Source organism: Rattus norvegicus, chromosome 2 (assembly GCF_021556685.1).
Source record: "Rattus norvegicus strain SHRSP/BbbUtx chromosome 2, alternate assembly SHRSP_T2T, whole genome shotgun sequence".
Classification (NCBI taxonomy): Eukaryota; Metazoa; Chordata; class Mammalia; order Rodentia; family Muridae; genus Rattus; species Rattus norvegicus.
In genome coordinates this window covers 134,563,035-134,570,838 of record NC_141535.1, presented here as the reverse complement: position 1 = coordinate 134,570,838, position 7,804 = coordinate 134,563,035, and positions in this window count along the sequence as shown.

Here is a 7,804-nt window from a genome sequence, read left to right as displayed (position 1 = left end):
ATGGGGTTCAGAAATAAACAAAGAATTCACAGCTGAGGAATGCCAAATGGCTTAGAAACACCTAAAGAAATGTTCAACATCCTCACACCCGCGGATCCCGGCCCCCAGCAGCTCTCTGCTCCCAAACCCCGTGGGAGGGAGACCTCACCGCCTGGTCAGGTGGGCACTCCCGAGGCTGCAGAGCGGAGGAGACCACCAACACTGCCCACCCCTGCCCACATCCCTGGCCCAAGAGGAAACTGTATAAAGCCTCTGGGTTCCCGTAGGGGAGGGCCCAGGAGCAGCAGGACCCCTGCGCCTGAGACACCGCCAGAACCTGAAGGAAACAGACCACATAAACAGTTCTCTGCACCCAAATCTTGTGTGAGGGACAGCTAAACCTTCAGAGAGGCAGACAAGCCTGGGAAACCAGAAGAGACTGCACTCTGCACACACATCTCGGATGCCAGAGGAAAACACCAAACGCCATCTGGAACCCTAGTGCACAGAAGCTCCCGGAAAGGGCGGTGCATATCTTCCTGGTTGCTGCCGCCGCAGAGAGCTCGTGGGCAGCATCCGCGAGCTAACTTGAGCCTCGGGACAACACAGGTAAGACCAACTTTTCTGCTGCAAGTGACCTGCCTGGTGAACTCAAGACACAGGCCCACAGGAACAGCTGAAGACCTGTAGAGAGGAAAAACTACATGCCTGAAAGCAGAACACTCTGTCCCCATAACTGGCTGAAAGAAAACAGGAAAACAGGTCTACAGCACTCCTGACACACAGGCTTATTGGACAGTCTAGCCACTGTCAGAAATAGCAGAACAAAGTAACACTAGACATAATCTGATGGCGAGGCAAGGGCAGGAACCCAAGCAACAGAAACCAAGACTACATGGCACCAACGGAGCCCAATTCTCTCATCAAAACAAACATGGAATATCCAAACACACCAGAAAAGCAAGATCTAGTTTCAAAATCATATTTGATCATGATGCTGGAGGACTTCAAGAAAGACGTGAAGAACTCCCTTAGAGAACAAGTGGAAGCCTACAGAGAGGAATCGCAAAAATCCCTGAAAGAATTCCAGGAAAACATAAATAAACAAGTAGAAGCCCATAGAGAGGAGACACAAAAATCCCTGAAAGAATTCCAGGAAAACACAGTCAAACAGTTGAAGGAATTAAAAATGGAAATAGCAGCAATCAAGAAAGAACACATCGAAACAACCCTGGATATAGAAAACCAAAAGAAGAGACAAGGAGCTGTAGATAGAAGCTTCACCAACAGAATACAAGAGATGGAAGAGAGAATCTCAGGAGCAGAAGATTCCATAGAAATCATTGACTCAACTGTCAAATATAATGTAAAGCAGAAAAAGCTACTGGTCCAAAACATACAGGAAATCCAGGACTCAATGAGAAGATCAAACCTAAGGATAATAGGTATAGAAGAGAGTGAAGACTCCCAGCTCAAAGGACCAGTAAATATCTTCAACAAAATCATAGAAGAAAATTTTCTTAACCTAAAAAAAGAGATATCCATAGGCATACAAGAAGCCTACAGAACTCCAAATAGATTGGACCAGAAAAGAAACACCTCCCGTCACATAATAGTCAAAACACCAAACGCACAAAATAAAGAAAGAATATTAAAAGCAGTAAGGGAAAAAGGTCAAGTAACATATAAAGGCAGACCTATCAGAATCACACCAGACTTCTCGCCAGAAACTATGAAGGCCAGAAGATCCTGGACAGATGTCATACAGACCCTAAGAGAACACAAATGCCAGCCCAGGTTACTGTATCCTGCAAAACTCTCAATTAACATAGATGGAGAAACCAAGATATTCCATGACAAAACCAAATTTACACAATATCTTTCTACAAATCCAGCAGTACATAGGATAATAAAGGGTAAAGCCCAACATAAGGAGGCAAGCTATACCCTAGAAGAAGCAAGAAACTAATCGTCTTGGCAACAAAACAAAGAGAATGAAAGCACACAAACATAACCTCACATCCAAATATGAATATAACAGGAAGCAATAATCACTATTCCTTAATATCTCTCAACATCAATGGCCTCCACTCCCCAATAAAAAGACATAGATTAACAAACTGGATACGCAACGAGAACCCTGCATTCTGCTGCCTACAGGAAACACACCTCAGAGACAAAGACAGACACTACCTCAGAGTGAAAGGCTAGAAAACAACTTTCCAAGCAAATGGTCAGAAGAAGCAAGCTGGAGTAGCCATTCTAAAATCAAATAAAATCAATTTTCAATCAAAAATCATCAAAAAAGATAAGGAAGGACACTTCATATTCATCAAAGGAAAAATCCACCAAGATGAACTCTCAATCCTAAATACCTATGCCCCAAATACAAGGGCACCTACATATGTAAAGGAAACCTTACTAAAGCTCAAAACACACATTGCACCTCACACAATAATAGTGGGAGGTTTCAACACCCCACTCTCATCAATGGACAGATCATGGAAACAGAAATTAAACAGAGACGTAGACAGACTGAGAGAAGTCATGAGCCAAATGGACTTAACGGATATTTATAGAACATTCTATCCTAAATCAAAAGGATATACCTTCTTCTCAGCTCCTCATGGTACTTTCTCCAAAATTGACCATATAGTTGTTCAAAAAACGGGCCTCAACAGGTACAGAAAGATAGAAATAATCCCATGCGTGCTATCAGACCACCACGGCCTACAACTGGTCTTCAATAACAATAAGGGAAGAATGCCCACATATACGTGGAAATTGAACAAGCTCTACTCAATGATAACCTAGTCAAGGAAGAAATAAAGAAAGAAATTAAAAACTTTTTAGAATTTAATGAAAATGAAGGTACAACATACCCAAACTTATGGGACACAATGAAAGCTGTGCTAGGAGGAAAACTTATAGCGCTGTGTGCCTGCAGAAAGAAACAGGAAAGAGCATATGTCAGCAGCTTGACAGCACACCTAAAAGCTCTAGAGCAAAAAGAAGCAAATACACCCAGGAGGAGTAGAAGGGAGGAAATAATCAAACTCAGAGCTGAAATCACCCAAGTAGAAACAAAAAGGACCATAAAAAGGATCAACAGAACCAAAAGTTGGTTCTTTGAGAAAATCAACAAGATAGATAAACCCTTAGCCAGACTAAAGAGAGGACCCAGAGAGTGTGTCCAAATTAACAAAATCAGAAATGAAAAGGGAGACATAACTACAGATTCAGAGGAAATTCAAAAAATCATCAGATCTTACTATAAAAGCCTATATTCAACAAAACTTGAAAATCTACAGGAAATGGACAATTTCCTAGACAAATACCAGGTACCTAAGTTAAATCAGGAACAGATAAACCAGTTAAACAACCCCATAACTCCTAAGGAAATAGAAGCAGTCATTAAAGGTCTTCCAACCAAAAAGAGCCCAGGTCCAGACAGGTTTAGTGCAGAGTTCTATCAAACCTTCATAGAAGACCTCATACCAATATTATCCAAACTATTCCACAAAATTGAAACAGATGGATCACTCCCAAATTCCTTCTATGAAGCCACAATTACTCTTATACCTAAACCACACAAAGACCCAACAAGGAAAGAGAACTTCAGACCAATTTCCCTTATGAATATCGACGCAAAAATACTCAATAAAATTCTGGCAAACCGAATCCAAGAGCACATCAAAACAATCATCCACCATGATCAAGTAGGCTTCATCCCAGGCATGCAGGGATGGTATAATACACGGAAAATCATCAACGTGATCCATTATATAAACAAACTGAAAGAACAGAACCACATGATCATTTCATTAGATGCTGAGAAAGCATTTGACAAAATTCAACACCCCTTCATGATAAAAGTCCTGGAAAGAATAGGAATTCAAGGCCCATACCTAAACATAGTAAAAGCCATATACAGCAAACCAGTTGCTAACATTAAACTAAATGGAGAGAAACTTGAAGCAATCCCACTAAAATCAGGGACTAGACAAGGCTGCCCACTCTCTCCCTACTTATTCAATATAGTTCTTGAAGTTGTAGCCAGAGCAATCAGACAACAAAAGGAGGTCAAGGGGATACAGATTGGTAAAGAAGAAGTCAAAATATCACTATTTGTAGATGATATGATAGTATATTTAAGTGATCCCAAAAGTTCCACCAGAGAACTACTAAAGCTGATAAACAATTTCAGCAAAGTGGCTGGGTATAAAATTAACTCAAATGAATCAATAGCCTTCCTCTACACAAAAGCCACAAGCCGAGAAAGAAATTAGGGGAACGACACCCTTCATAATAGACCCAAATAATACAAAGTACCTCGGTGTGACTTTAAACAAGCAAGTAAAAGATCTGTACAATAAGAACTTCAAGACACTGAAAAAAGAAATTGAAGAAGAGCTCAGAAGATGGAAAGATCTCCCATGCTCATGGATTGGCAGGATTAATATAGTAAAAATGGCCATTTTACCAAAAGCGATCTACAGATTCAATGCAATCCCCATCAAAATACCAATCCAATTCTTCAAAGAGTTAGACAGAACAATTTGCAAATTCATCTGGAATAACAAAAAACCCAGGATAGCTAAAACTATCCTCAACAATAAAAGGACTTCAGGGGGAATCACTATCCCTGAACTCAAGCAGTATTACAGAGCAATAGTGATAAAAACTGCATGGTATTGGTACAGAGACAGACAGCTAGACCAATGGAATAGAATTGAAGACCCAGAAATGAACCCACACACCTATGGTCACTTGATTTTTGACAAAGGATCCAAAACCAATCAATGGAAAAAAGATAGCATTTTCAGCAAATGGTGCTGGTTCAACTGGAGGTCAACATGTAGAAGAATGCAGATTGATCCATGCTTATCACCCTGTACAAAGCTTAAGTCCAAGTGGATCAAGGACCGCCACATCAAACCTGATACACTCAAACTTATAGAAGAAAAACTAGGGAAGCATCTGGAACACATGGGCACTGGAAAAAATTTCCTGAACAAAACACCAATGGCTTATGCTCTAAGATCAAGAATCGACAAATGGGATCTCATAAAACTGCAAAGCCTCTGTAAGGCAAAGGACACTGTGATTAGGACAAAACGGCAACCAACAGATTGGGAAAAGATCTTTACCAATCCTACAACAGATAGAGGCCTTATATCCAAAATATACAAAGAACTCAAGAAGTTAGACCGCAGGGAGACAAATAACCCTATTAAAAAATGGGGTTCAGAGCTAAACAAAGAATTCACAGCTGAGGAATGCCGAATGGCTGAGAAACGCCTAAGAAATGTTCAACATCTTTAGTCATAAGGGAAATGCAAATCAAAACAACCCTGAGATTTCACCTCACACCAGTGAGAATGGCTAAGATCAAAAACTCAGGTGACAGCAGATGCTGGCGAGGATGCGGAGAAAGAGGAACACTCCTCCATTTTTGGTTGGATTGCAAACTGGTACAACCATTCTGGAAATCAGTCTGGAGGTTCCTCAGAAAATTGTACATTGAACTGCCTGAGGATCCAGCTATACCTCTCTTGGGCATATACCCAAAAGATGCCCCAACATATAAAAAAGACACGTGCTCCACTATGTTCATCGCAGCCTTATATATAATAGCCAGAAGCTGGAAAGAACCCAGATGCCCTTCAACAGAGGAATGGATACAGAAAATGTGGTACATCTACACAATGGAATATTACTCAGCTATTAAAAACAACGACTTTATGAAATTCGTAGGCAAATGGTTGGAACTGGAAAATATCATCTTGAGTGAGCTAACCCAATCACAGAAAGACATACATGGTATGCACTCACTGATAAGTGGCTATTAGCCCAAATGCTTGAATTACCCTAGATGCCTAGAACAAATGAAACTCAAGACGGATGATCAAAATGTGAATGCTTCACTCCTTCTCTAAACGGGGAACAAGAATACCCTTGGCAGGGAAGACAGAGGCAAAGTTTAAAACAGAGACTGAAGGAACACCCATTCAGAGCCTGCCCCACATGTGGCCCATACATATACAGCCACCCAATTAGACAAGATGGATGAAGCAAAGAAGTGCAGGCCGACGGGAGCCGGATGTAGATCTCTCCTGAGAGACACAGCCAGAATACAGTAAATACAGAGCGAATGCCAGCAGCAAACCACTGAACTGAGAATATGACCCCCGTTGAAAGAATCAGAGAAAGAACTGGAAGAGCTTGAAGGGGCTCAAGACCCCATATGTACAATAATGCCAAGCAACCAGATCTTCCAGGGAGTAAGCCACTACATAAAGACTATACATGGACTGACCCTGGACCCTGACCGCATAGGTAGCAATGAATATCCTAGTAAGAGCACCAGTGGAAGGGGAAGCCCTGGGTCCTGCTAAGACTGAACCCCCTGTGAACTAGACTATGGGGGGAGGGCGGCAATGGGGGGAGGGTTGGGAGAAGAACACCCATAAGGAAGGGGAGGGGGGAGGGGGATGTTTGCCCGGAAACCAAAGAATTATTATTAAGTATTAAATAAATTTAAAAAAAGATATGTTCAACATCTTTAGTCATAAGGGAAATGCAAATCAAAACAACCCTGAGACTTCACCTCATACCAGTGAGAATGGCTATGATCAAAAACTCAGGGGACAACAAATGCTGGCGAGGATGTGGAGAAAGAGGAACACTCTTCCATTGTTGGTGGGATTGCAGACTGGTACAACCATTCTTGAAATAAGTCTGGAGGTTCCTCAGAAAATTGGACATTGATCTACCTGAGGACCCAGTTATACCTCTCTTGGGCATAAGATGCCCCAACATATAAAAACGACACATGCTCCACTACGTTCATAGCAGCCTTAATTATAATAGCCAGAAGCTGGAAAGAACCCAGATGCCCTTCAACAGAGGAATGGATACAGAAAATGTGGTACATCTACACAATGAAATATTACTCAGCTATCAAAAACAATGCCTTTATGAAATTCATAGACAAATGGTTGGAACTGGAAACTATATCCTGAGTGAGGTAACCCAATCACAGAAAAACACACATGGTATGCACTCATTGGTAAGTGGCTATTAGCCCAAATGCTTGAATTACCCTAGATGCCTAGAAGAAATGAAACTCAAGACGGATGATCAAAATGTGAATGCTTCACTCCTTCTTTAAAAGGGGGAACAAGAATACCCTTGGCAGGGAATAGAGAGGCAAAGATTAAAACAGACAGGAGGAACACCCATTCAGAGCCTGCCCCACATGTGGCCCATACATATACAGCCACCCAATTAGACAAGATGAATGAAGCAAAGAAGTGCAGCCCGACAGGAGCCGGATGTAGATCTCTCCCGAGAGACACAGCCAGAATACAGCAAATACAGCGGCGAATGCCAACAGCAAACCACTGAAGTGAGAATAGGACCCCCGTTGAAACAATCAAAGAAAGAACTGGAAGAGCTTGAAGGGGCTCAAGACCCCATATGAACAACAATGCCAAGCAACCAGATCTTCCAGGGACTAAGCTACTACCTAAAGTCTATACATGGACTGACCCTGGACTCTGACCTCATAGGTAGCAATGAATATCTTAGTAAGGTCACCAGTGGAAAGGGAAGCCCTTGGTCCTGCTAAGACTGAACCCCCAGTGAATGCGATTGTTGAGGATAGGGCGGCAATGGGGGGAGCTTTGGGAGGGGAACACCCATAAAGAAGGGGAGGGGGAGGGGGAGGGGTTAGGGGGATGTTTTCCCGGAAACCGGGAAGGGGAATATCATTTGAAATGTAAATAAGAAATACTCAAGTTAATAAAAAAAAAGATATATA